The sequence below is a fragment of the Panthera uncia genome, chromosome A2 (genome assembly GCF_023721935.1).
Source record: "Panthera uncia isolate 11264 chromosome A2, Puncia_PCG_1.0, whole genome shotgun sequence".
In the NCBI taxonomy this organism is placed as follows: domain Eukaryota; kingdom Metazoa; phylum Chordata; class Mammalia; order Carnivora; family Felidae; genus Panthera; species Panthera uncia.
In genome coordinates, this window is record NC_064816.1 from 161,619,300 (window position 1) to 161,639,862 (window position 20,563).

The 20,563-nt window shown below is 49.0% G+C and overlaps 1 protein-coding gene across 8 annotated transcripts in view; it reads left to right on the top strand.

Moving 5' to 3' along the window:
• Positions 1-20,563, top strand: part of DNAJB6 (DnaJ heat shock protein family (Hsp40) member B6) — a 69,555-nt gene that overhangs the window by 389 nt on the left and 48,603 nt on the right. The window contains exon 1 of one of the 8 annotated variants that reach the window (XM_049642185.1): positions 89-267. The exons of 4 other annotated variants lie outside the window; for them this stretch is intronic. The gene's annotated coding sequence lies outside the window, so the exon portion shown is untranslated. Of the gene's footprint in view, positions 1-88; positions 268-922; positions 1,003-18,048; positions 18,355-19,291; positions 19,384-20,563 lie in introns of those variants that run through there. 3 more of the 8 variants (XM_049642184.1, XM_049642187.1, XM_049642186.1) reach the window with 3 other exon arrangements.

Below are 20,563 nucleotides of genomic sequence, written 5' to 3' on the forward strand. Positions count from 1 at the left end.
TGGGCGTCCGGCCTCGGGCGGGCGGTCAGGCGGGGGGGGGGGGTCAGGCCGGGGGGGGGGGCGGTCGGGGGTGGGCGTCGGGCCGCGGAGCACGGGGACCCGGTGCGAGGCCGCGGGCCCCCGCAGTCGGGGGGTGGCACTCGTCCTGGGCCGGCCCGCGCCGGCGGTTGGGCCGGGGCCCGTGCGGAGGGCGGGCGGCGCGGGGCCGGGGTCACCCCGCGTCCCTCCGGTTCAGCAGCGGCGGGGGGCCGGCGGCGTGAAAGGCAGGTTTGTTCTCTCTTTCAAGCTCCGCGTGGAGGAAGGAGCCCACAGCCGGAGACCAGGCGGGTCTGCAGAGAGAGTGGAAGCCTCGTGGGGGGCGGCGCTGTGGGGCGCGGGGACCAGGAAGCGGCTCCGGGAGACGCGAAGCCGCGTTCCCGGAACTTCCCCCTGGGATTTTCTAAAGTTTGACGACTAGCAGAATGCCCGAATTTCAACCGAAATGACCAGTGTGCGTTTGGGGGGGGGGGGGCGCTCCGGCTGTACCGGAGCTTGCGGTTTATAGCCGCTTCTGCCCAAGCAGGGGTGGAGTTGGCGAGAAGAGCAAATCGCAAACTTCGTGCGGCCCAGACCTGTTTTGTGAGGCAGTAGTGGTTGTTAGGGGCCGGGGACGCGTTCCTTTACCACCTGAGAGCGGACGGGAAAGGGGGCAAGGTCACACCGCCACCTGGCGGGGGGGCGGGGCAGGCGGAGCGGCGCCCAGTTGAGTTGGGACCAGAATTCGCAAGACTTCGAATTGAGTTAGGGAAAACTTGAATGACCGACCAACAAAAGGAGGGAAGAAACTTGTCGCTGGAACGCGTTTCCTGATCGTTTTCTCCGCTGATTGTGTGTATCAGAAATGTTTTAATGACACGTATTTACAGCCTGCCTCTCCCCCCAGACTACCCCATTCTCAGATTTCTCTGGGAAATTTAATCTGGACTTCTCCTGTTCACAGTAAGAGACTACAGTTTCTCTGGGGTTAGTACTTGCATGTATATATTTTAATGTTTACTTATTTTTATTTTATTTATTTATTTTTTTGAGAGCGAGAGCAGGGGCGGGGCAGAGAGAGAGGGGAACGGGATCCCCAGTGGGCTCCACACGTCAGCACAGAGCCCGACGCGGGGCTCGAACCCACACCAGAGAGATCACGATCGGAGCCAAGGCTTAACCGACTGAGCCACCTATGTGGGGGCCCCAGTGCTTCTGTATTTGTATGCCCGGTAACAAAAAGATCCGTGCTTTTTATGCACATTATCTAGTGGGCGGTGGAATGTTTGTTACTCGCATCTGAATTCGGGAAGTAAATGGGCTTGGCGGAGTGGTTGGTGGGTGTGGGAGCCGAGAGGCGGAATTTTGAAATGGGCCTAAGCAGCCTTGAGCTGGTGCTCTAGGAGGGGAAGATTGGAAGTTTAAAAACGAGGCTTTAAAGAGTTTCAGGAGTTCAGCACCCTCGTAGGAAAAAAAAAAAAAAAAATCAGTGTTGTTAAGTTTGTTTTCTTGACATGGTGTATTTGAGAGGTATTTTTGGTTGCAGGTCTGACTTACCTGGAGGGCTGGGTGGGGAGTATCCTTTGACTAATATTCTGAAGAGTAAATTATGGGTAGGGAATTACACTATTCCTGCAATTAAGTGGCTTACAGTAGCTTTTCTTTTTCAGCAAACTCATGATTCTTACAGGTGTAAGAATTAAGAGTAGACCCGTTTTTCCTTGTATTAACTCTGTTTTGGACAGTTTCAAACAAATACAGTTGTACTCCGCACCATCAATAGTTTTCAACCCAGCAAACTCAAAAATCAGGTTTGTGGTGGGATGATGTATGCATGTGTATTTTTTAGTTTTAAAAAGGGACTTTGAAGCTCGGTAAGTTAGTTTTTCCCATTAAAAAATTGTTTTTAATGTTTATTTTCAAGAGAGGGAAGGAGTGGGAGTGGGGGAGGGGCAGAGAGGGGGTTGGGGAGACAAAGAATCTGAAGCAGGTCCCAGGCTCTGAGCTGTCAGCACAGAGCCCGACACGGGGCTCAAACTCCCGAACCTCAAGATCATGCCTGAGCTGAAGTCGGACGCTTACTTACCCGACTGAGCCCCCAGGTGCTCTGGTAAATTATTTTAAGTTGAGCTTTTCAGGGTTGCAGTGTAATGCTCACTGTGTCACCTTGGTGATGTTTCCTGTTACCTTCCACTGAGGTTACAGCGGTGGGACTGCCATCAGCCGCTGTGATGGTTAAGGGTGATTATGTTCCATTTCTGATGTCTCTTGGTAAGGATTAAGTTAATGGAATCAGGCTTTATATTTGTAAGTTGATGTTTTAGTAGGGTATTTAAAAAGCCTTATTTCGCCTTTTTACTATCTGGGAAATGATTGCAAAATTTAGAGTGGTGGAGGTCTATGTTGGAAATTTGGTTTGCTCTAAATTTGTTCAGGACACCACCTAGTGGGGAAATTGGCATAATTGCAGGCTTATTAGGGAATTCTCAGGACAGGGTCAGTGGCGAGATGTAACAAATGCTGTAGTGTTTTTTTGGAAAAATAAGATCTGTGAGAACTTTAAGTTCAGGAAGTAAATGAGAAGAAAAGCAAAGTTGGTGAAGATAAGAATAGTAGTAGAAGTGATTATTAGGGGCCCCTGGGTGGCTCAGTCACTGAAGTGTCGACTCTTGGTTCTGGCTCAGGTCAGGACTTCATGGTTTGGGAGTTGGAGCCCCACGTCGGGCTGTGCACTAAACAGCAGAGCCTGGTTGGGATTCTCTTCTCTGCCCCTCTCTTGCTTGGGCTCGCGCGCTCTTTCTTTCTCAAATAAGTAAATAAATAAATAAAATTAAAAAAAAGGATGATAATGTAGGAATGGAAAGACAATTTTAAAGCCTAATTGGAAAAAAGAACTTCTGGAGTTCAGCTTGGAGAATTTTGATGCTTTCGTTATAGGTTGATTATAGGTGTTTTTCAAACTTTGTAATTTTAGGGGTGCATGCAGAAACCAGTCGAACTTTTTTTTTAAGAAGCTTATTTATTTTGAGGGAGTGTGAGCAGGGGAGAGAGAGAGAGAGGGAGGGAGGGGGGGGAGAGAGAGAGAGAGAGAGAGAGAGAGAGAGAATATGAGAATCCCAAGCAGGCTCCGTACTGTCAGCTTAGAGCCTGACTCAGGGGCTCGAACTCACAAGCCTGGAGATCCTGACCTGAGCTGAAGTGAGTTGGATGCTGAACCCACCGAGCCATCCAGGTGCACCCGTTGCTGACCTCTTTTGTTTAAATGTTCTACTTAAGAAAGTTAAAAAAATACCTTGTTATTTTTTAAAATGTCTCATTTTTAAGGTGGGGAAAATTAATTGCCGAAAAAACTTATGAAGGGTGCCTGGCTGGCTCAGTCGGTGGAGCGTGTGACTCTTGACCTCAGGGTTGTAAGTTCGTGGCCATTGTTGGGTGTAGAGATTACTTGAAAATAAAACCTTAGAGGAATTAAAAAGGTAGTTAAATTTCTAAGGGTTGCATTCTACGTCAGTGGGGGGAGGAGTCTGTTTTATTTATATCCGTAATACCTTATTTCGAGAGCTATTCCTTATTTGGACATAGTTTGGTGTTTTTAAAAATGCTTCCCCTAACATTTGTAAGGAGTTTTGGCCATTCTAGATAGACAGTAGCAACCACGGTGAACGGCTGTGAGGCAGTAGAACTTCGTGGGTTTGTTTTTGTGTGTGTGTGTATACTTACTTATGAAAATACTCCAGGTATTTTAGGGTTCTTCACTTCAGTTGCAAGGATCAGTTGTATTTGGAGTGTGATTTCTTCAGGTGGCATGTGATCTGTGCCCTTGGAAATGCTCATCCTGCTTTTCACCAGCAAAGGCTATTGCAGCTTGCCTTGTATCTGTGCTGGGGCCTTCCTGTGTGTTCCCTGGGGCAGGCCTGGAACCTTCTCTTGTGTGTTCCCTTTGTGCCTGTCGCATTGCTCCAGACCCAGGGTGCCGAGAGAATACTGGTTGAATTGGATCCTTCTTCCAGGCTTGTCTTTGTCCTGATTACCCTGCTGCGGTAAATGAAATCCAGATTTTAGGAAAGTTGGGGGCAAAAATACCCAATTTGCGTTCACAAGTGCCAGGACTGAGTGCTTGCCGTGTCTTCTCTTGTAATGAAGGGACTTTAGTCGTGCTTCTAAGTGTCTGATAGTTGTCGATGGCCGGTTTTTGCAATCGTTGGTCTGAGATCTTGAGTTACAGTGGAAGTAATTTCCTCGTTTGTGTCGGGAATACTTAAGGACATGTTAGGTCATCACAAGATAAAGACTTAGTAGATGGTCTGTGATAAGGAGTGACAGTTCATTTCTGTGTTTCCCCACCTACGTATGTGTTTGTTCTGGTAATTTGTCAGGTAATGAAATGACACAGAGGAAACTCCCAGACCTCTTTCTTGTTGAACGTCGGGCCTGCTGCTTTTCCACGAAGCAGACAGCATTGCACTAAATTAGTTTGATGTCACAATTAAACATTTTAGAAAATGTTTTCTTTACAATTATGACTTTTCTGGGTTAATAGAAGTAATGAGTGTTTTGATTTTCTGGTTTTTAAAGCTGAAGAGAGGGAGTGTCTTCAGTGGGTTTTTGACCTGGAATTATGTTACTTGAAACAGTGTAGAACCGGCAGCATTCTCCCGGTGGGGGGTGGGGTGGGGGATAGAACAGGCCTTGTGCAAGAAAGGGGGTTTCTGCCTTGAGCTCCATTTTCAATGTTGAGTCTCATGGATTGGGAAGGAACAAAGGAGGTTTTGTTTCTGTTTTGCAAGCAGAGCAAGGTTGCTTAGATGTTAGGTGGAGAGATGTTTGAGAAAGGTCTGGTGGAAAGATGGTCACTTCTGTGGGTGGCTAAGATTTGGGATACAGAGTAACAACATTACAGAATGTAGAGGTCTTAGGTCCCAGGCTTGAGGACCTTGACTCCAAGAGTCTGTTAGAGGTCTAAAAGGGTGGTGTATTTGTAGCAGTCATGTTGGACACGTAGGTTCTTGAGTATCTTTCTCTCTTTTGTAAAATAGTAACAAAACCAAGGTTTCGTAACTGAGCTGTGTAGAAAATTTGGCTTGTTAGAGCTAACTCATCATGGAGCACCTCATGTAGGTCATCAAATACCTGCTATGTTCGTGGTCAAAGATGAGGGTAGATAAACTTCATGGACAAGAGCACTCCTCGCCTTATTCCATAGAGATCATTTCTGTTTGCACCTTGTTTCTGGGGTGGGGTGGGGGAAATGGTATTTGGAGGGAGGGGTGGTGAAGTTGTGCCGTTTAGTGGTGTCATGGGATATTTTGATACATTTAACTTCGGTGTTTGTTTTGGTGCCCCAGTGTTCTCTTTGTAGCTAGAGCTTTTCTTTCCCTACGGACTGGTTTGCATGCAGTTGATGAAGAGTATTTGACTTCAGGGGCTGGATTTTTAGAGATTATCGTATTGAATGGAAAACGAGGTGGTTCGTTGGTCATAGGAAGTCCAAAGTGAATCAGGTGAGGTTTTGAAGGTACCCAAGAGGTTTGGGAATCTGTAGCGTGCCTTTCTAGTATTTTTTCAATGATGTACAGGAAAAGAAGTTAGTGAAGGTGGTTTGATTGGGAAATCAATGCTCTTTTTTCTCTTGGTCATTGAAGTGAAATCTCACTTAGAAAAATGACCAGACTTATTTTACCCAGAATTCTACCATCAAGAACTCTCTAGGAATATAAAACTTGTTAATAATGATTTAATTTAATTTTACAGGTTTAATTCACCTGTAGAGTGGTTGTTGTAAATGTTAATAACGATGGTTTAATTCACCTGTAGAGTGGTTGTAGAAGTTGCTAGCTGACTTAACTTTGGGAACCAGAGCTTCTGTTTCGGTATTGAGGTCATGGTACAGGGGTTAAAGTGCAAGCAGCGTTAGAGAAATCGGTATTTGAAGTACCAGCCTTCACTCCCAGGGACATGTTGGCAATTGTGTGTGTGTACATGCCCCAGCTCAGTTTTCGTGGTTGTGAGGTTTACTTGGAGGAAAGCAAGAGTCTCCATGGGCGGGGTTGGACCCTTCGGAGTTAGACTTGAGAAACGGTTAATCCAGAGAATCTCTGGGAAAGAGGAGGCATTTCACCCTTCGCGGACGATGTGCTGTGAGAACTAATCTCTTTACTCCAGCAGCTGTTTTCTCAGATGAACCGAAGCTTTAGACTTACAGGATTTCTCTGTGTGTCGTCGAGACTACTGAAGTGTAACCTAAAAGAAGCGAGAATTTGTTTTTCCAGAGACAGCTAGTCCGTGATCGTTCAGGTACAGCGGAATGGATGGAGACTTCTTGAGAAGATGAGATTAGGGTGTACGATATGTGGCATATTGGGTATACAGGAACATATTTTCTCAAAAGTTTATTTTGAGAGAGAGCATGCCAGCTGGGGAGGGGCAGAGAGGGAGAATCCCAAGTAGGCTCCACACTGTCAGTGCAGAGCCCAACGCAGGGCTTGAACCCGTGAACCTGAACTGTGAGATCATGACCCGAGCAGGAAGCGAGAGTCAGATGCTTAACCCACTAGAGGAGCCTCCCCACACTAAGTGGCTCGGTAGACCACCATCTCTGTAGGTCTCTGTTTGTGCTTCTTCCTCTGGAGCCTCTGTGCTGACAGGGTGCCTGTCCTGGGCTTGTCTGGACTCGCTTGAGAGTTTGAATTGCACTCCGTCTTATGTTGATAGGAGTACTCTATGGTGACCGCTTCTTCCAGCCCTAGCAAGTGAATATTTTTCAGCTCAGCTGGTGAATGGCCCCCATTGAAGGAATGGATGTTAGAAGACATAGTAAGAACTTGGTTTCCAGTGGCCTTTGTAAAGTTTGGTTAAACACTCCCCCCTTCCCCTGCCAAACACAAAGGCCAACAGGTGGAAAAATGGGCAAAGGACATAGGCCAGCAGTTCAGTGGAGGCACTTACAAATAGCTCTTGAACATGAAAAGATGCTTAACTTCATGGGTGCAAAACAGATGAGGCTTCACTTAAGTGGCTGGAAAAGTCAAACAGGTTAGTGTTGTTCCTGAGGGCTAGGAGCATGAGGCTGACGATACTGGTTAGGATGGGAATTCGTGCAGCGTCTGCGGAAGGCAGGTGGGTGAGATGGTGTCTTTTTCTGTCTTATTTTTTTAAAAGACCCATTGTTTTGATGTAGAAATTTCTACAGCATACTTAGTGAGGTACTTCTTTTTTTCTCCTGTCTCATGTTTATTTATTTTGGGGGGGGGGGGCAGGGACAGAGAATCTAAAGCAGGCTCTCCGCTATCATGGCAGAGCGCCATCTGGGGCTTGACCTCAAGCACCCTGAGATGAAGTCAAGAGTTTGGAAGCTTAACCTACTGCGCCCCTAGGCCCCCCCCCCGCCCGCAGTGAGATACTTTGGCGTCTCACTTCTGTATCTGAAGAGAGCAGCTTATGCTTGGGAGGCCTGGGTCTGAGCTTGACTCCTGGTTCGCTCGTTCACCACAGTGGTGTGCAACTCTGAACCCTGCGTGGGTACCGTCTCTGGGCCTCAGGTTTTCTGGTGCAGAAATAAGGACAGCGGTCCTGCCCTCAGTGCCTGAACTGGGTGCTCAGGTATCAGCTGGGTCAGGGTGCTCCCGTGTCTGTGGTGTCTGCCACCCCACGGGATGGCTTTCGTTGTTAAAGGGGTAATAGTGGCCTGTGTGTGTTTTTTCTGAAACTGCCCTGCCAGTGAGGGCCTCTGCAGCGTGAGCTGGGGTGCAGGCCTGGTGCCTGGTTTCCATCTGACCGTTACTTCTGGTGGTGGTGCTGCCGTGCCCACATTGCTTTGTCCTGGTACTGCATAAATTTTTTTCTTTTGGTGATTTAGTCCTGAATTCTTTATTTCTTATATTGACATAAAGTTGGCCTGTGACCGTGTAAGTTTGGGGCGTGTGTGTCTTTATACATTTATATGTTGTAGTATAGTAATAGCTGTGTAGGTAACACCTTTATCAGGTCACATTATCATCTTTGTGTGTGTTTGTGTTTCACGTGTATTTTTTTAATTTGCCAAGTTCACCTTGCACGCTCTACCAAAAGTTTGAAAGATGCTAATTTAAATGTCTCCAGTTCTGCTCTTTTCGTTGACTGAGTTTATCCTCGTAAGGCAGGAGGTGTGTTCAAGTCACATGCAGTGTCATTTGCCTGAACACAGACTGGGAAGGAATGGTTTAAGTGTTTCCAGTGTTGCTAGAACAGTTGACCATCAGGCAAGTAGGTAGTGATGGGCTCCGTGGAGTCGTCAAAGATGGTTGCCCAACAGACGTTAAAAAGATCGCCGTCACGGACCGAGTCCTAGCCAATGAGAAGATTTGCTGATTTGCTCAAGTCTTCCTAGAGGTGAAATCTTTGGGAGATTTAATTAGGAAATGGAAACCCTTTATGCACCAACATTTACAATACTGAGTGCAGCATGCATATTGATGAATCGATGGGGCTTCAGCTGATTCACCAGTGGAATATGAGGGAACTTGAATAGTTCCCTGACATTTTGTTCCCCAGAGTAACTGTACTCAGTCTCCTCATAATTTGCTGGGGACTGGATTACTGAGATCGAAAGCTAACTTTGATGGGTCCTGCCTTCAAGGAGTTTATGATGTAAAAAGGCTGGAAAACAGTGATGCGTACGAGATGGTGATGCATGCTATGATGGAGGCGTGTGTAAGATGCAGTTTCAGCGTAGAGGAAGCCGGCTGCACCGAAGTGTCCTCCGGCGAGGAGGCGTGTCCTCCTTGCAGTTGGAGGATGCAGAGAGCAGCTGGGAGGGACCAGGGCACTCACACCTCATTGTTCAAAGCCCGATGGTGAAGTCCGGTTTGCACCTGGGATGGCAGCCGGGAGGATACGAAATCAGGGGACAAGCCTTTGATTCTGTGCAGGAGTCTGAGGTTCCCCCCCCCCCCCAAGATGACACAGGTGACATGTGTGATGGGTTGGGTTTTGGTAGTAAATTAATGAAACATTTCATCTTAACTGTTGCAGGAAAAATAACTAGCATCTCTAACTTGTGTTTTTTGTGACCATTACAGCGTGTCCATTAACACCAATTTTTAAGAATGTTAAAAAAACAGTAAAGGTGACAGGCACGAAAAGTAACAGGCCAGAAACCGGCAGGTGTACTGACTGAGGCCTTGCAGGTGTGCACGGGACTCGGACCTGCCTCCTGTGCATCCTTCCACTTTTCCCGGTGGGTGGTTGACCCATGGGAGAGGCTAAGCTAGGGAAGGGTAGCTGCTGGGTCGAAGGGGCCTGGGCGTCCAATTTGGTTAGCTGAGGGGGTGGGGGGAGCCCGTGGGAGTGTCCCGTAGAAGAGCGAGCTCTTCAAAGGGCCTGAGAGGAGGCTGATGGAGAAGTGGGTGGGTCAGTGTGCCACGCAGGAGAAATTCTGTTAGGTGGGTTGCAGAATGCTTTATTCAGACTGTGGTTTTTTTTGTTTTTTTTGTTTTTAATGTTTATTTATTGTGAGAGAGTGAGTGGGGTAGGGGCTGGGAGAGAGAGAATCCCAGGCAGGCTTCACAGTGTGGGCCTGGACTCGGGGCTCAAACCCACAAACCCTGAGATCGTGACCTGAGCCGAAACCAACAGTGTGGAGCCTGACTGAGCCACTCAGGTGCTCCCAGGCCATTGATGTTTAAAGTGGCTCTTGAACCATTTATGGGTTTTTACCAGTGTCCTTTGTTGCTGTTTTTGTCTTCCTTGCTTCCAACTTTTTTGACTTTTGTAGTTTGTTTTTTTTTTAAGTTGACTTATTTATTTTGAGAGAGGGCGGGGAGAGAATTGCAAGCAGGTCCCTCACCTTCAGCACGGAACCCAGAGTGGGGCTTGATCTCACATAGCAGGAGATCACCAACTGAGCTGAAATCAACATGGGACGCTTAACCAACTGAGCCATCCAGGCGCCCCTGCCTTTTGTAGATTTAATTGAACGTTTCATGTGATTCCATTTTCTTTCCTTTTTAGAGCGTTACCCCCCCCCCTTTCCTTTTTACCTTTTTTCGTGGTCGCCCTAGAGTTTGCAGTGTTCCTTTATGACTGACTTCACAGCTATCGACACTGTCATGGTCCCTGGGTAGTGCAAGCACCTTCTGATGCCAATTCTTCCCTCCTGCCTGTGGGGTTCTCGTTCATTTCACCTGCAGGAAGTCTGGGGACGCACAGAAGTGTCTGTCGTGGAATACGCTGTTGCTATTATTTGAAGGAACTGTTACCTGTTAGATTACTGAGGAAAATAAAAGCGTATTTTATATCTACCTCTCTTTTCTCTGGTGTTCATTATGCAGATCTGAGTTTTTGTCCTACATCATATTCCTTCTCTCTGAAGGACTTCTAACATTTTTTGCAAGGTGGATCTGCTGGCAACAAATTCCCTTAGTTTTTGTTGGCCAGAGAAGGCCTTTCTTCTTCACTTTTGCAGGATAACTTTGCAGGCTACAGAATTGGAGGTGGTGTCCACCCCCCCCCCCCCCCCCCCCCCCCCCCCCCCCCCCACTTTAAAACTGTTTCGCTCCCTTCTTTCTTACATGGATGGAATTCTTTTGCTTCCTCATAGGTAGGCTGTCTTTTCCTCTGGCTTCTTTCAAGGTTTTTTTAATCTTTGATTTTCTGAAGTTTGAATGTGATACGCCCAGGTGTAATTTTTGGGTATTTGTCCCACATAGTGTTCTCCGTTCTTCTTGGAGGTGTTGTTGGGTGCCTGACGTTAATTTGGGGGAAATTCTCATTTAGTCCTTCAGAGCTGATTGATGCTTCGGAGCCCTGTTTCTGATCCTTCCTCTCCTAGCTCTGGCGCTCCGGCGTTGGGCTGCCCCTCTGCTGGCTGCCCCACGGGCACTGGGCGCTCTGCGGTCGGTCTGTTCCTCCCCTGGCTTGTCTGCCCCTTGGCTCAGCCATGCCCCGCTTACTACTAAGCTCGTCAGAGACCTTGCTCTTTTCTGCCAGGGTTTCGCTCTCTAGCATTTCTTGCTGACTCTTAGGAATTTCACCTCTGCTTACGTTGTGCCTCTGTTCTAGCGTGTAGTCTGCTTTTCCATTAAAGCTCATAGCATATCAATCACAGTTTCCCCAGATTCCTGATTTGGTGATTCCTGCGCTGGTGACTTGGGCCGAGGCTTGCTTAAGCCTGCCAGACTGTGTTTTGCCCTCTGGTATGCCTGGTGATGTTTTGTTGAAAGGTGCGCATGAGGTACCAGACAAAAGGAGCTGCTTGCTGTCAGTAGGCAAGCGGTGTGCAGGCCGGTGGGGGAGGTGGAGGTGTCCCCGTCCCTGAGCAGGTCTCCGCTTTCTGGTCCACTTCACCAGTGCCTCCCACTTCCCCTTGGGTGGGACAGGAGGGCAGGAAGGGACTGGAGTTGGGATTTCCCTGCCCCCAGGTGGGTTGGGCTCCAGCAATGTATTTCCCCTGAGGGCAGACTTCCTCTAGAAGAAAGTGGTGTGTGGTGTTTGGGGGGGGGGGGGGGGAGAGGGAGAGGGAGAGGGAGAGAGAGAGAGAATGAATGAGAATCCCAAGCAGGCTCCTCCCCCAGCATGGAGCCCTACTGGGGGAGAGGGGCTCTGTCTCACAAGCCAGCAGATTATGACCAGAGCCCAAATCAAGAGCCAGACATTCAACCCACTGAGCCAGCCAGGTGCCCCTGTTTTGGTATTTGTATTTATTTTGTTTTAGAGTTTATTTAAAAAATTCTTAAAAAAATTTTTTTAATGTTTATTTTTGAGAGACAGAGAGATAGCACAGGTGGCGGAGGAACAGAGAGAGGGAGGCACAGAATCTGAAGGCACAGATTCAGGCACAGAGCCTGACGCGGGGCTCAATCCCACGAACCGTAAGATCACGACCTGAGCCAAAATCAAGAGTCTGATGCTCAAACAACTGAGCCACCCAGGCTCCCCAAGAAACAGCTTCTTTTTTTAGACCTGTCCCATAAGTGAGGTGTGCCTCCCGCACTGAAAACACAGGTGGGCACACAGAATGGGAACTCGCCAATGCAGAAGCCTCCAGAGAGAGAACCGATGAGCTGACAGGGAAATCCGAACTGTCACCAGACGGGGTTGCTGGCAGCTCTGTGAGGACAAGTCTGAGGTACACACTTTCGTGAGTTCTACCAGCCCTCACGGGAAACCTGGGACAAAAACGTACTGGGGCTTTGGGCAAGGGAAAAGGAACCATTTACAAATACCAAAACATGGGGTGCCGAGCATTCAGCTCTTGGTTTTCTCTTGGGATTCTCTCTCCCTCTCTCTGCCCCTCGGCTGCTCATGCTCTCATGGGCTCTCTTTCCCTCAAAAATAAATAGGGGACGGGCGCCTGGGTGGCTCAGTCGGTTAAGCGTCCAACTTTGGGTGATGACCTCACGGTTTGTGGGTTCGAGCCCCGTGCTGGGCTCTGGGCTGACAGCTCAGGTCCTGGAGCCTGCTTGGGATCCTCTCTCTCTGTCCCTTCCCCACGTGCACTCTCTCTCTGGAAATAAACAACAAAAAAATCCCGTTTTTCAGTTCAACTTTGTTTTGCTTGTTGGTGTGGAGTGGTGACTTTACCGCTCTTTATGTGTTGGAAAGCAGAAGTCCTATCTGTAAGGAGAATCTTGGTGGATGTTTCAGGAGGAGGGAGAGTAAATGTGTCTGTTGAGTTTGCCATTTTATTTATTTAAAAAAAAAATTTTTTTTTTTTTAACGTTTATTTATTTTTGAGACAGAGAGAGACAGAGTATGAACGGGAGAGGGTCAGAGAGAGGGAGACACAGAATCTGAAACAGGCTCCAGGCTCTGAGCCGTCAGCACAGAGCCTGACACGGGGCTCGAACTCACGGACCGCGAGATCATGACCTGAGCCGAAGTCGGCTGGTTAACCGACTGAGCCACCCAGGCGCCCCGAGTTTACCATTTTAAATATGAAACCTGTATGTTTATCTCAAAAGAAGTTGACCTTTACAGATTGATCCTGACGTCCTCAGGTACCCACTGGGATGAACTAGGCACCGACTCAGGAGTTGTCAGCCTGGCCGGGGCACAGCAGTGTGTTTCGCCGTATTTGTAGTGTGTGTGCTGGGGTGAGAACACTTTCAGAGGATCTCGCTCCGACTGTTGTGTTGGACTGACACTGGTAAAAGACCCAGGACATCTGCCCTTGGCTACCACCCGTATCTGTCCTGAAGAACACTGTTCTAGAATCCTCGTGGCACTATCCTGATCACAGTGTAGCTTGAAATCGTAGCTGATTACTTTATGATTGGCAAGCACATACAAGTATTTTTAATCTTGTTACTTGTAACTTTATTTTTGGTTTTAATGTACATAGTAGTTTAGGTTTAAGTGGTATTTAAGTAAACTCTACACTCGTCTTGAGGCTCAAACTCAAGACCTTGAGATCACGAGTCCCAGGCTCTTCTGACTGAGCCAGGCAGGTACCCCTTGTTCTGTAATTTTTAATCACATCGTGATGTGTACTGGGGAGATGTACACTCAATTTTTCTACTTAGGTGGTATTCACCTGTGTATGGGTAGGTACTACGGGCCTTTAGGACACACTTCCTGAAAGTCCTGATGTTGAGGGTTTATGGGAGTTTATGGGAGGAGGTACTTTTAGTTAATGGGATTTACTTTAGTGGCTTTGCTAAAGAGGTGGAGTGTTTTTTAGGAAATTTCATAGATTAACACACCAGTTGTCCTAAGAAGCAGTTGTTCTTAGCTGAAAGAATATGACGTCTTGGTTTTCTGTAGCTTTCTTTTTTTTTTTTTAATTTTTAATTTTTAATTTTTAATTTTATTTTTGGGACAGAGAGAGACAGAGCATGAACTGGGGAGGGGCAGAGAGAGAGGGAGACACAGAATCGGAAACAGGCTCCAGGCTCCGAGCCATCAGCCCAGAGCCTGACGCGGGGCTCGAACTCACGGACCGCGAGATCGTGACCTGGCTGAAGTCGGACGCTTAACCGACTGCGCCACCCAGGCGCCCCAGTAGCTTTCTTAAAATACAGGAGTGGGGTCCCATCAGAAGCGAGAGAAATTTCAGAATACCATTGGCAAAGATTATGTAATGAAGTATCTCACCCAGATCGCCTGTAAACCTGAGTTGATATTGTTAGGTTGCAGACCAGCCCTGTGTGTTGTGGAGCTCTCTTTGTCCTCTGCTTGTGTTTTCCAGAATGGAGGTCAGTAGCCACATGTGGCTGTGGGGCCCTTGAAATGTGGCGGGTGTGACCAAGGGACTGGGGTTTTCAAGTTTTGTTTAATTTTAATGACCTGAGAAACAAACATCTGTCTGGCTGGCGGGCTTATACCATCAGGCCGTGGAGTTTCAGATGCTTGTTGGAGGCCGTTTCCAGCTGCCTGAAGCCTTTGTGGGCACCTGTGCTTCCAGTTGACGTGATCTGCCCCTTCGTGTAACGATTGCTTCCTTACTTGGCGCCTGGATGCAGGAGAGAAGCCACTTTTTCCTGGCAGTGTCCACAGATAGTGGGGGGCAGTGAGTAGGGAGCCGCATGCCCCCTGGTCCTGGGTATACCTGAGAAGAGAAGGCAGGAGTCCCACCCTCGAGGGCTCCTCTTTTTCTGGTGTTACCTGTTCCCTGTGACCTCAGGTGCATGTGTGAGGCCACGTGGGGAGTGTGGGACTCACAGCAAGTCCTGGATGAGGGCTGGACAGCAAGTTCTTTCCCTCCCTTAGACTCGCTTGCAGTTGGGGCTGGGGAGCAGGGACACTGGGCTGATCTCAAGAGGGTAAAGACCATTTTAGTTCATTTATTTATTAAAATTTTTTTAATGTTTATTTTTTAGAGACCTACATAGAGACAACAGAGTGCGAGTGAGGGAGGGGCAGAGAGAGAGAGGGAGACAGAACGCGAAGCAAGCTCCAGGCTCTGAGCTGTCAGCACAAAGCCCAACTCAGGACCTGAATTCACGAACCGCGAGCTCATGACCTGAGCCACCCGGGTGTCCCCCCCCCCCCCCTTTTTTTTTTAAATGTGTTTTAGTTATTGGGGCACTCGGGTGGCTCAGTTAGTTAAGCTTCTGACTTCGGCTCAGGTCACCATCTCACAGCTGGGTCTCTGGACCCTGCGTAGGTCTCTGTGCTGACAGCTCAGAGCCTGGAGCCTGCTTCGGATTCTGTGTCTCCTCCACCCCGCTCATGCTCTATCTCTCAAAAATGAATAAACGTTGAAAAGAAAATGTGTTTTAATTATTTGTTTTGAGAGAGCCTTCATGAGCTGGGAGCGGCAGAGACAGAGGAGAGAGAATCTCAAGCAGGCTCTGTGCAGATGCTCAGAGCCCAACTCGGGGCTCACTCTCATGACCCATGAGATCACCACCTGAGCCGAAACCAAGAGTTGGACACTTAACCGATTGAGACACCCAGGCACCCCTAAAATCTTACTTAAAAAATTATTCTCGAATTGTATCCTTTTTCTTGAGCCACCCCCCCCCCCCCCCCCGCAAGTCTTACCATACTAACTTCTTGCCTCTTACATGGGCCATGTGGTTTCATAGTTTTGTCTGTGTGTGCAGTCATTGTAGTTGAAGCTAAGGTTGTCTCTGCACAGGGAGCTTTCCGTTTGCTTTCTGTTTTCCAGTTCATCAATAAATGGCAGTGTTCTTTTAAGCTTTGTTTGTTTCATTGTCTCCATACATATTTGTGTTGTTCTTGACTAACCTGTTTACATATTTGTTTTCTAAACTTGGTGACTTATTCTCTAAGCTAGCGTATGATTGTTATCAATAAATGTGATTACAGTCACTCAGAATTACATCATTGTTTTCATTGGGAGTAAATATGTTGACGGTAGAATTGGTGTCAAAGAGGTTTTGATTGGTTGCGACAGTGGGCCAACATAAGCAAGGTGGACTTTTTGGGGCGAGCTGTGAGGCTCATTGATCTGAAGAGCCGCCGTTGCACAGAGGCAGTAGTGGGAGGCAGCAGGGCGATCACAGACTCAAAAAGGCATAGCTGAGTTTATGTTGATAATTGAAGTCAGGTATGGTTCTTACGAGAGTTGACCTAGCACTGGTGATCCAGGTTCAGAGGAGAAATGTCTTGTTCCCTTCCGTTGGTGACATCTGGATCGTCCCTGCATCATTGATGGTGTTGGAATCCGGGTAGGAAGGGATCGCGACCTTGGAGCTTGCTCAAGGTGGAGATTCAGGAACCCAGAGATGTAAGCTGTATGTCTAGAGAGTGAAAAATTCACGATGGTAAACCCCTGAGTGTTTGAAGATACCTGTGTCAAAGAGAAATTCAGCCTGCCGTGGACCAGGGACCAAAGGGTGACAGCTCCCTGGAGGCCCGCTCTTCACCAAAGAGAATCCAGTAACTGTCCAAGATTAAGGGCTGCTCCCTGGACTTCGTTCAAGCAAGAATGTTTGGACTAAGTGTTTTATGAGGCAAAGTTAAAAGCCGGTTACTTAAGAGGTCCTTTCACTTAGCAAGAACATGCGGGTGTTGCTCGTCGAAGTCTGTCCTTTGAGAAGCACCCCAGTTATTACTTTCAGAAGGGTAATTTTCTAATTCTAGCATTTCTTGTGCATCTGTTAGCAGGAATTCTTTAAAAAGAACGTTCGCTCATCAGCCGTTTGGTCGCAAGCGTAGCTCGTCCAGCGGCAGGCAGCACAGACCATCCGGGACTCCTGCTTGTGTGTGTGCTCGGGACGCATGGCACTCCTTCTGGTGGTCCCGTCACCGTCCCTTCCGGTCCACGAGTGCTCCATCGGTTTTGTTCTCGTGTCCTTTTGAACTGGCTCTACTCCTTTCTGACTTCAGTTTTTTTGTTTTTTAATTTGGAGTGATTTCAGATTTACAGTAGCGTTGTCAAGACGTCGACAGACATTTCTTGTCCACCTTTGACTCAGTTTTCCTCAATCTAACCACAGCACATACCCCCGAACGGAGCGGCCGACGTTGGTACGGCGCTGTTCGCTAGACGCTTGAGTCCCGTCCGGCCGGTATTCTGCTGAATACCCTTCTCCTGCTCCACACGCCAGTCCCGGGGCCCAGGTGTCCCCATTCAGTTGCTGTTACTCTCAGTCACCTTCAGGGTGTCACAGTGGCCGGCCTGGGACGTCGGCTGCGTCTTCGGTTTCTTGCTTGGCGGCGTGTCCTCGGCTCATCTTGTGCCTCTGCCCCGGACTCCGCGTTGGTCAGCGAAGTAACGTCTCGGTCCATCTGATCCTCGGCGGAGCTGACCGTGTCCTTCGTAGCTGGTTCTGTCCGGTGCTGGACACCATCTCGCATCTGTTGTGATAGCACCTGTGTATTTATAGCTCGCCTTGGCTGTGAGAGAAGACGGTGTGATTAAGTTAAGAGGCTCCTGCAGCAGGAGGGGCTGGTGCCATTGAAGATGGAGAAAGCGGAAGGGTTTTGAGACAGTTGGCAGCTAGGCCCGGTGAAACTGGATTGCCGTGTGTGGGTGTTCTGTCACGGGGTGGGTAGTGGTGTCGGTGAGGGCGAAATTTCCAGTCCACAGCATGAGAGCACGAGGTAGAATTCAGTAGCGGAAGACCAGGAGTGGGGTGGGGACCCAGTGAAATTTGGTCCTGTTCTATTTGCGACGTCTGTCACACGGCCAGGTGGCTGTGTCAAGCACTCATCTGTCTATTCGTGTCTGAAGTGCCAAGCAGAGACCTAGGATTGGAGCTTACGTTGGGGAATCGCTGCGGGATCCGTGGTATTTGCGGAACGGGGGTGACGATGAAGACGCGGGAGTGCAGCCTGAGAAGGGGTCCGGAACCCTGGCTTTCCCACCCTGTGCCCACGGGGCTCGTGGGGAGAGGAAACCAGAAGACGGACGGACCGGAAAGCCCAGTGTGCCGAGGGCTTGGGGCGCCCAGCTGTGAGAGCTGTTTCTGGGGGTGCCTGTGCTGGTGGGGGGCCGGGGGGGGCGGGTGGCGGCTGGGCAGGACCGGGTGAAGGAGCAGAGGGAAGGGGAGGTACGGACAGCCTGCTGCTGCAGGGGCGGTGGAGGGTGAGGGGTCCGGCTCTGCAGACGGCTGGTCTGATGCACACTTCGATTCATTTGCCTTTTCTTCGAGGGGCCGTTTCCGTCTAGGACGCGGGCCAGGTGGCCGCTGGTCGCCATCGCGCGAGTGTTGCTTGTCTCCCGGGTGCTGCTACTTGATGGTTCTCCTGCGCTCGCTCAGCCCCAGTGACTGTCCTGGGGGCGTCTCTGGTTAAGACACCGTGGCGTTCACATCTGGCAAGGCCAGGCCAGTTCCCACGCGTGCGCCGACTGCCTTGAGGGCCCTGCCACGCTGCTGTCGTCACTTGCACAGAAACAGGCACCTGAGCGCCAAGACTGGCGAAACTGGACTTGAGAATACAAGCTTTGAAGTGAGTTCAAGGATGTCTGAGCGGTGGCATCTGACTCCCCGGGTGACCTCTGGCCACGTGTGGCTCAGCCGTTAGGAAGTGGGAGCCTAGTTCTGAGACTTTTCTAACCCTCGCTCCGTTGGGCGCAGTGGGTTGCCCGGTCCTGCAGTGCTGGGAGCTCCCAGGATGCCCTGCGGGTGCAAGCGGCAGCAGCTGGAGCTCAGCAGGGACCAGAATGTCACGTAATTCTCAGCCCTTTGAGGTCGGGACGCAGGGCTTCGAGTTTTCTGCTGTTTCTGGCAGCTGTTATGCTGTAGTTTGCCTTCGGGTTTTTTCTTTCTGAAGATGTAAGCTTGCTGTGCTTCTTGGTCTTGAGAATTGATGACCTCTTCTGTGGCTAGTCATTTTAAGACGCTTTGGCTGGTGTCGCTGACTCGGTGGTGTGCTCTGAATGTAGTAACTACCACGGAGGAAACTTTTTCTTCAATGTTTGAGAGCGAGAAAGGGAGCGCCTGCCCTCGTGAGCGGGGGTGGGCAGAGAGCAAGGGAGAGAGAATCCCGAGCAGGCTCCAGGCTCCGAGCTGTCAGCACAGACCCTGAGATCGTGACGTGCCTTGAAACGAGACTCACGCACTTAACCGACTGAGCCACCCGGGCGCCCCGAGGAAACCTTTTAAAATTGGGTACTCACTCCCATCTTGTGTAGTGGAGTGCATTTCACACAAATACCTCAGTATTTTAAGTTGAACGTACCGAAACGGTTCAAAAAGCTATATGGTGAACGACCGTGTTCTTGGAGGTACGTCCTCCAGTTACTGTTGTGGGTGCTCGTGGCAGGGTGCCCTGCCCCCCATCTCTTTGGCATAGAGATTGTTGCAAGTTTAAAGTAATCAAAACCCAGTGGAAGCCTGAAACGCCCTCGGCCTGGCTCCCAACCGCCTACATTTACGTTGGAAAGGAGGAAGCCTGTCCCGGAAGAGAGCTACCTCCTCCGAGACTCCCCTGTACCTAAGGAATCTGCGGAACGTCCAGACGTCTCTCGTCTTCTTGGTAATTAACAGACTCCCTCCCTTTTGTGTGCTCGGACCCTCCGTCCCTTCAGCTCGGAAGCTTCTTAATGCCTCACACTGTCTGTGGAATTTCCCGTGAGGGGTGTGGGTGCCCCTTGCACGTGCCTGTTACGGTTGAGTTTCTGCTCTTAAGTTGCTCTCATGTGACTGTGATTCTGAGGCCCCCTTCGAGGACCGGAGGGCAGACCCCAGTAATATTTTTGTTAGGGGTCTGTCACGGCTGTTTGGATTTTCATGTTAGGTTGTAGGAAGAGTAACCATATGGTTTTCTCTAATTTGTAATTTAAACAGATTCTGAAAAAAAGAAAAAATTCTGAAAGGGACGCCTGGGTGCTCAGTCTGTTGGGCATCTGACACTTGATTTTGGCCCAGGTCGTGATCTCACGGTTCAGGTTCATACGACCAGGCCCCGAAAGCTGGAAGCCTGCGTGGGATTCTCTCTCTCCCTCTCCTGTCCCTCCCCCACTTGAACCTTTTCTTTCTCTCTTAAATAAGTATTAAAAAAAAAGATGCCTTTAAACAAATTGTGGCAGTGTATTTGAGAAAAATACATATTTTGGTATTCAGAATGACAAGTCTTGAGTTCAAAAGTCTGTTCTGAGTTCTTAACCTTTTTAAAACTTTTTTAAGGTTTATTTTGAGAGAGCGAGTGGGGAGGGGCACAGAGAGAGGGAGAGAGTCCCAAGCAGGGTCTGCACTGGATCTCACAGCCTCGAGATCACAACCAGAGGAGATGTCAGGAGTGGGACACTCACCTGACTGAGCCACCCAGGAACCCCTGAGTTCTTAACCTTCTGACCTCTAGAACTGTTAGTGCTGCATTTGAGGTTTTGTACAGTCTGTTCTAAATATTTCTTTCATCATGTGATCAAATCGATAATGACATTTAACCTAAATATTTCTAATTTCCTTTGACGTAAAGGCTTTCTCTCTCTCTCTCTCTCTTTTTTAAATGTTTATTTTGAGACAAAGACATCATCGAGTGCAAGCGGGCGGTGGGGGGGCGGGGGGGCGCAGAGATAGAGGGAGACACAGAATCCCAGGCAAGCTCCATCCAGGCTCCGAGCTGTGAGCACAGAGCCCGACGCGGGGCTCGAACCCATGAACCGTGAGATCGTGACCTGAGCCGAAGTCGGACGCTCAATCGACTGAGCCACCCA